Source organism: Panulirus ornatus, chromosome 20 (genome assembly GCF_036320965.1).
Source record: "Panulirus ornatus isolate Po-2019 chromosome 20, ASM3632096v1, whole genome shotgun sequence".
Lineage (NCBI taxonomy): Eukaryota > Metazoa > Arthropoda > Malacostraca > Decapoda > Palinuridae > Panulirus > Panulirus ornatus.
Genome location: NC_092243.1, coordinates 32,769,992 through 32,778,776, shown reverse-complemented (window position 1 = coordinate 32,778,776; position 8,785 = coordinate 32,769,992).

Genomic DNA, 8,785 nt, shown 5'->3' with positions numbered 1-8,785 from the left:
AGATGCTTGTCCCTTACTGAGCACTTAATTATTTCTAGAGGGTCAGAAGCGATATCAAAATCTATCGCCCTCAGGGTACACTTATACCCTCGTGTGTTATGCCTTCTACACACGTCATATACATAAAGGAATGGTTCATCCATATGATCGTGTGATCGTAACTTTTCTTTTCAGAATAAGATTCTCTTTTTACACATAAGGATTTGAACTGGTGGTATTCCAGACTCAACCAAACATAAATTGGTACAAGTATTTTTCCTTAGCCCTACAAGACATTTAACTAATTGGTAATAATGGCATATACTCGCTTAGGATTCGAGGTAAACCAGGTCTGGGAACAATGATGACAACATTGCGATGTTTAACATTTTTAGTTTGTACACAAACGGCGATGGATGTTATTATTCACTAAGGCTGACATTTCCACATCATGAAGTGACAATAACGAGCTTAATCTCCCGTCATCCGTGAACTACTCACCAAGATATAAGTATTAAGGACAATACTTTATTTCGACAGTGTTGGTCTAAAAGGATAACTTATCATTATCATCCCTATGAAAAATTTCAATTAATTTTCATTCAAAATCATTCCATATTCATGACAAGACTCAATTAGAAATCAAGTTTTCTTCACATATTTCTTGAGGTCACAAGTATGACAATCCCACCCTGTGAAGACCCTCAGAAACCGTCATCAGGAATGGCTTGTGTTATCATCATCATCATCTTCTCAATATAGACTATAACTAACAAGCAGGTGGCTAGTGCACCTTGTCTCACACCAATAAATGAAAATATTACGACAGATTTTAGGATATTTTGTGTACATATATATATAGCTCTAATGGCCATGAGCATAACCTTGCTATAATCCATAGACTTTAGATGATTGTTCATCTCATATCGTGGGACTCTGTCATATGTTTTGCTAGAATCAACAAAAAGAACGTACAGCTTTTCCTTTATCTCTGTAACATAATCAATCAGTAATCTCGGGCAGATTATTTGCCCTAAACATCCTCGGCCTTTTTGTACGTCAGCTCGACATTGATTGATATATCACCATTGCTGTAATCTACCTAACATCAAGAAGTCATACACTTTAGCAAGGGTGTATACTTGCCGCAGTGTATTCTATCTCCTCACTCAAAGTAAACAACTTGACACCATAAAATGGGGTAGAACATACATTGAAAACACACACACACACACACACACACACACACACACACACACACACACACACACACACAAGCCTAAGCCAGGTATACAATTACTGGCCAGCACCGAGAGAAGGATGAAAAGCTGGGTTGTCTGTGAGCTGATCGTCAACCCCAACGACTCGAACCCAGGCAATCTCATGGTCAATGAAGCTAACCACTACATCATGGAAGCTCTGTGTGTGTATGTGTGTGTGTGTGTGTGTGTGTGTGTGTGTGTGTCCCACGTCTTCATTTCGAAGTCATCTAAGAAGCCGTTATCAAATCTCATAAACCTGAGTTGTGTACACAACCACTTCTGTATTTTATGATGATCTTGACTGAGCGATGGGACTGAGTATGAAATTCTGACACATGAATACTTAGAATTGATTTGTCAGTGATCTAGATGATGATTCCCCTTTGCATTGTCTTATGAAATTAAATGTAATTCTCATAACGAAATAATGTTAGAAGTATTTGTCGTTTATTAACTGATATTGATAATGAGTAGTAGCGAATTTCCCTTCAACATTACAATAGATGAGTTACCGCTGTGGTTACGATCAACACTCATTATGAGGATAATGATATCATGTATACGGTCTTAGCTCGCCTGGATGTGTAAAGGTCATCACCAGCTCCAGGTGCGACTCACCTCACAGACTCTGCTGAAGATGTGACGGGTGTTCTGCAGGTTGGATAACTTACTACAACATCTGCTGAAGTACAAGATGTTGAGCGAATCTCTCATTATACAGACTTAAAGATTAACAGCACCGGTATCACGTTTCATTGCAAAATGTCGATGGATAAAGTACCTGTGTTTTATACGCTGCTTCTACAACGCAATGCATCGAAAGGATTGTTTGACAGTCTTGCAAGTACCAACCTTGCCATTAGCATTTCTCTGAACGATTGTTGTCTGATTTTTTCAGGGCGACGTATCCTCAACGGGTGCCATAGAGTCGTGACATCATGGAATGTCCAGCATGGTGAACATATACCGTATTGAATATACTATGCAATGAGGATGATGGATATTTTCTTGCTTACAAATTGCATTATCCCAATCAGGCTACACCACAGCTGGTATACTTGTAGAATTTACATCATAGGTCGCAAGAGTTGACGATGTAGGCATAAATGAGGTGCCGTCATTTTTTTTTTTTACAAAGATAGATACAAGTGCTAAGAGAGTCGGAAAGAACAGACAACGAATTCTGACAGACAAGACACAAAGCTCACGGATGAGATGCCCATTACAGATGAAACCTGATAATGGCACCTAACACACCATGACCATTACAGGAGAACTGATCATCAACGTTTTTCATTAAACGGACAGGCATCATTATAGGAGGTTGCCAGGAGATTTGTGTACATTCTTACGTTCATGTTCTCTATTTCATCCGATCAAACCAGTAGATTTGATGACTAAGAGTCAGGTCATACATGATACGTAAAATCCTAGTAAAAAGGCCAGTTTGATATACATACATACATATATATATATATATATATATATATATATATATATATATATATATATATATATATATATATATATATACATATGGAAGCGGAAGTGGATCATAGGGTGGGGGAGGGGGCGAAAATCCTAGGAGCCTTGAAGAATGTGTGGAAGTCGAGAACATTGTCTCGGAAAGCAAAAATGGGTATGTTTGAAGGAATAGTGGTTCCAACAATGTTGTATGGTTGCGAGGCGTGGGCTATGGATAGAGTTGTGCGCAGGAGGGTGGATGTGCTGGAAATGAGATGTTTGAGGACAATGTGTGGTGTGAGGTGGTTTGATCGAGTAAGTAACGTAAGGGTAAGAGAGATGTGTGGAAATAAAAAGAGCGTGGTTGAGAGAGCAGAAGAGGGTGTTTTGAAATGGTTTGGGCACATGGAGAGAATGAGTGAGGAAAGATTGACCAAGAGGATATATGTGTCGGAGGTGGAGGGAACGAGAAGTGGGAGACCAAATTGGAGGTGGAAAGATGGAGTGAAAAAGATTTTGTGTGATCGGGGCCTGAACATGCAGGAGGGTGAAAGGAGGGCAAGGAATAGAGTGAATTGGATCGATGTGGTATACCGGGGTTGACGTGCTGTCAGTGGATTGAATCAGGGCATGTGAAGCGTCTGGGGTAAACCATGGAAAGCTGTGTAGGTATGCATATTTGCGTGTGTGGACGTGTATGTATATACATGTGTATGGGGGTGGGTTGGGCCATTTCTTTTCGTCTGTTTCCTTGCGCTACCTCACAAACGCGGGAGACAGCGACAAAGCAACAAAAAAAAAAAAGAAAAAGAATATATATATATATATATATATATATATATATATATATATATATATATATATATATATATATATATATATATATATGTCATATACATATATATATATATATATATATATATATATATATATATATATATATATATATATATATATATATATATATATATATATATTTCCATACATATTCGCCATTTCCCGCGTTAGCGAGGTAGCGTTCAGAACAGAGAACTGAACGTTAGAAGGAATATCCTCACTTGTCCCTTTTCTCTGATCCTGGGTAGGGGGAAAAAGAATTCTACCTCCGTATCCTAGTGTGTTGTAGAAGTTAAGGATCGGGGTGAGCGCAAAAGCCAAGGAAGTGGGTAGCACTAATGATCAAGCAGGAGCTGTGGGAATGTGTAAGGGTAAGGACGTGAGCTCTAGACTAGTGTGGATATAAATGAAGGTTGGGTTGCGAGAGACGGGTGATCATTAATGCTTCTGTACCTGACCATGAGAAGGAGGAGGATGATGAGGGGTAAGTATTTTGGGAGCAGCTGAGTGAGTGTGTCAGCAGTTTCGAGGCCTAGAGATCGGTATCAGTGATGGCTGATCTAACTGAGAAAGTAAATAGATTCTCAATTGAGGGTATAATCCAGGATCACAGGGTATCCATTAAGGTGAATATGAATGATGAACAGCTTTTGAAGTTGTGTTGAAAAAGGAATGGTGACTGGTAATACCTGGTCTAAAAAGAGGAGCCAACATAACCTTATGTGAATGAGCAGGAAAGATGGTAAGAGGGCAATACTGGATGACATACTAACTGATAGGCGTGTAAAAGTGAGCCTCTTGGATGTGTAAGCGTTCACAGGAGCGGCTGGGGGGGGGGGGGATGTCTTGAGGCACGGGTGAAGATTTGTACGGAATTTAGGAAAGGGGGAAACGATATGAGTGAGAAGAGACTAGTTTAAGTAGATGAGAAATATGTGAAGAACTAACTGAACACATTGGAAGTAGAATGGAAGGTTTGAGTAAACGATACAAGCTAATGGGAAAGGAATGGGAGATATCTACGGAAGTAGTGCTGGCATGTGCAAGTGTGTGGCAGGTGAGAAAGAGTAGCGAGTGATGGAATGACGAAGTAAAATAGCCAGCGAAAGGGGAAAGAGAGTTAGATGGGTGTTGCGAACACCATAGGAGTACAAATGTTTGGGAAATAGACAATATAAAGCGGGAGGAGATCGAAAGGAAGGTGCAGGTGCTGAAAAAGAGGGCAAATGAGTTGTGGTGAGCGAATATCAGTATGCTTCAGGAAGAATGAAGTGTTGCTTTCGAAGGACTAATTGTGTGAACAAAAGCAGAAAGAAAACAAATGGGAACTTCGGAGAAAGGGTGCGACTATCAGTCTGGAGTGTTCTTAGGCTTATATAGGGAGGTGAATGCAAGAGTTTTGGAAAGAGGGGCAAGTATGAAGTCTGTTGGGGATGAGAGAGCTTGGGAAGTGAGTCAGTTGTTGTTCGCTGATGATACAGCGCTGGTGGCTGATTCGTGTGAGAAACTGCAGAAGCTGGTGACTGAGTTTGGTAAAGTGTGTGAAAGAAGAAAGTTAAGAGTAAATGTGAATAAGAGCAAGGTTATTAGGTACAGTAGGGTCAAGTCAATTGGGAGGTGAGTTTGAATGGAGAAAAACTGGAGGAAGTGAAGTGTTTTAGATATCTGGGAGTGGATCTGGCAGCGGATGGAACCATGGAAGCGGAAGTGGATCATAGGGTGGGGGAGGGGGCGAAAATTCTGGGAGCCTTGAAGAATGTGTGGAAGTCGAGAACATTATCTCGGAAAGCAAAAATGGGTATGTTTGAAGGAATAGTGGTTCCAACAATGTTGTATGGTTGCGAGGTGTGGGCTATGGATAGAGTGGTGCGCAGGAGGATGGATGTGCTGGAAATGGGATGTTTGAGGACAATGTGTGGTGTGAGGTGGTTTGACCGAGTAAGTAACGTAAGGGTAAGAGAGATGTGTGGAAATAAAAAGAGCGTGGTTGAGAGAGCAGAAGAGGGTGTTTTGAAATGGTTTGGGCACATGGAGAGAATGAGTGAGGAAAGATTGACCAAGAGGATATATGTGTCGGAGGTGGAGGGAACGAGGAGAAGAGGGAGACCAAATTGGAGGTGGAAAGATGGAGTGAAGAAGATTTTGTGTGATCGGGGCCTGAACATGCAGGAGGGTGAAAGGAGGGCAAGGAATAGAGTGAATTGGAGCGATGTGGTATACCGGGGTTGACGTGCTGTTAGTGGATTGAATCAGGGCATGTGAAGCGTCTGGGGTAAACCATGGAAAGCTGTGTAGGTATGTATATTTGCGTGTGTGGACGTATGTATATACATGTGTATGGGGGTGGGTTGGGCCATTTCTTTCGTCTGTTTCCTTGCGCTACCTCGCAAACGCGGGAGACAGCGACAAAGAAAAAAAAAAAAAAATATATATATATATATATATATATATATATATATATATATATATATATATATATATATATATATATATATTTATTTATTTTTCTTTTTTTTATTTATTTTTATTTTGCTTTGTCGCTGTCTCCCGCGTTAGCGAGGTAGCGCAAGGAAACAGACGAAAGAATGGCCCAACCCACCCATATACACATGTATATACATACACGTCCACACACGTAAATATACATACCTATACATCTCAATGTACACAAATATATACACACAGACATATACATATATACACATGTACATAATTCATACTGTGTGCCTTTATCTATTCCCATCGCCACCTCGCCACACATGGAATAACAACCCCCTCCCCCCTCATGTGTGCGAGGTAGCGCTAGGAAAAGACAACAAAGGCCCCATTTGTTCACACTCAGTCTCCAGCTGTCATGTAATAATGCAACGAAACCACAGCTATATATATTTATATATATATATATACATATATATATATATATATATATTTATATATATATATATATATATATATATATATATATATATATATATATATATATATATATATATATATTCAACAAGTCTGGACACATGGATTAGATAACGATTAACTTAAAAGCGTCGAGGGTTCGAACAGTCTAACGGTAAGGCAGTCGGGTACACTGACCAGTGGCCCACGAGGCGACAAAAGCTATTCATCTCAGACCAGCCAATAATCCCTGAGTCTAATGTTATGCCATGTGACCTGAAGGGTACAGAAGGTCCACACCCGCCCCCGTATAGCTTATACCTAGAATGAAATAAATCTTCCAACACAGCGGTAAAGTATACTAAGCTTATTAAATATGCTTGACACATGATATAGATAAAAACGAATTATCTATGGACGTCGAGGATTCGAACCCGTGCTTACCGTGTCGTACGCGAACAATATGTCACCTCGTGGTTCAATGGTGAGCGTATAAAGCGTATAAAAATGTGTGAACTTTAGTGTTGGAGGTATTGATCTGATGTTAGCTATGACCCGAGCGAGTGCGGGCTTTCCGTACCCTGCAGGTCACGCGATGTGACGAGGGATCTCATGGACCATTGGTTTGTCTGAGATGGAAAGCTTCTGTCCGTTTCCTGGTCTGATGGTTAGAGTACTGGCCTACCACGTGGTAGGACTGGGTTCGATTCCTCGACGCCTATAGGTAAACTGTTGATATATATATATATATATATGTATATATATATATATATATATATATATTTATATATAGTGAAGGTAACAACTTAATAAGACATAGATGGAGGATGTTTAAAGAAAAAATTCTTTAGTAGTGAGCGGATGGAGTAACAGTGGATATCGAAAACATCAAAAAGTAAAAACAAAAAAGTACAATAAAGCAACTGGTTGTAATATGTAAATCTTCCACTCCGTATGCATAAGCAGGTAACTATACACAAAAGACACACGCGCACACACATTATCTCGGATAGATCACTTTCCAACACATGGTCAAAACACTTTGGACTCCATTCTTCATGACTTGGCTGACCACTACCTACCACTCAAGCCTTTCTCCAACGCAGTACTCATTTATGTGTTGTTGTTCCCCCACATCGACAGACACTAAAACTTATCGGCCAGGTAATGGCTCAGGGAAGAGAATCGCAGTTGTCGACGTAACATGCCATCACTGGACTGAGGTGACCAGTGAGGATGATGTTGACATGTTAAGGGAAAGTATCATGAAACCTGCGGCCAGGCCTACCAACACTTCTCTCTCCTGAAGACGGTAACATTACGCCTGGCCGACGCTTCTTGCATCACCCACCGCATTAAGCGCCTTATGCAGCAGCGAAATCGATCGTTCAACAGTCGCACAAACGACTTCGCAGCAAAGTGAAACATGAGTAACGAAACGCGATGAAGCATATGACCCAAGAATGGTGCAATATATAAAGCAGGCAATCATCATTCGGTTACATGACAGAATAACGAAAATTAACTGACTGTGACAAGCGAAGGCTTTCCCTTGTGTAGATCAACTTAGCAATGAGGCAGCACACCAAATCAACAACGATTTTGGCAATAATTGGCAACGATTGACATAACTCGACATCACCTCCCTCCCAGCAAACCCACCAACCCCTTCTCCCCCGAACGCAGCGGCCAAGCGCCTTCAACGCCTTAGAACCAAATGCTCAACCACACCCAAAGGATTACTAGTTAAACTATACATGGACTTCTCTCATGCATTATGTACACTGCTGACCACCAAAATTAATGATTCACTTAAACAATCTAAATGCCCCACAGTTTTCATAAAAGATGTCAAACTACTACCCAAACCCACGAACCCAGAGTCACTTGATAGCTTCCGCCTAGTTTGAATCAATCAGTCTTCAGTGTAATATGTGAAAGTTTTGTGTTTGACTGAGCCTATACTGACAATGCTGATTCAGTAGATCCTCAGCAGTTTAGAAGCATGACGTAGTCCTTCACCACTCATTGCCTTGTCAGCCTCCTAGACCTCGTTTACCGCAACAAGGAGTAATGCAGACCTCACGTGACACCCACCTACATAGACTTCACTAAGGCTTTCGACTTGGCAAACCATAACACTATCACAAAGACAGCCTTCGACCTGAGACTCTGTGGATGTCTCGTCTCCTGGCTAGCGAACCTCCTGGCTGGGCGACACCAAAACATCCGCTTTAAGAGAGCCACGTCCATCTTACGACCCTTAACAAGCTGTGTACCACAGGGCGCCAAGATGGAGACGCTTTCCTCCTCAATGACGCCCTGAAGAACACAAACCATCGCTGGGAAGT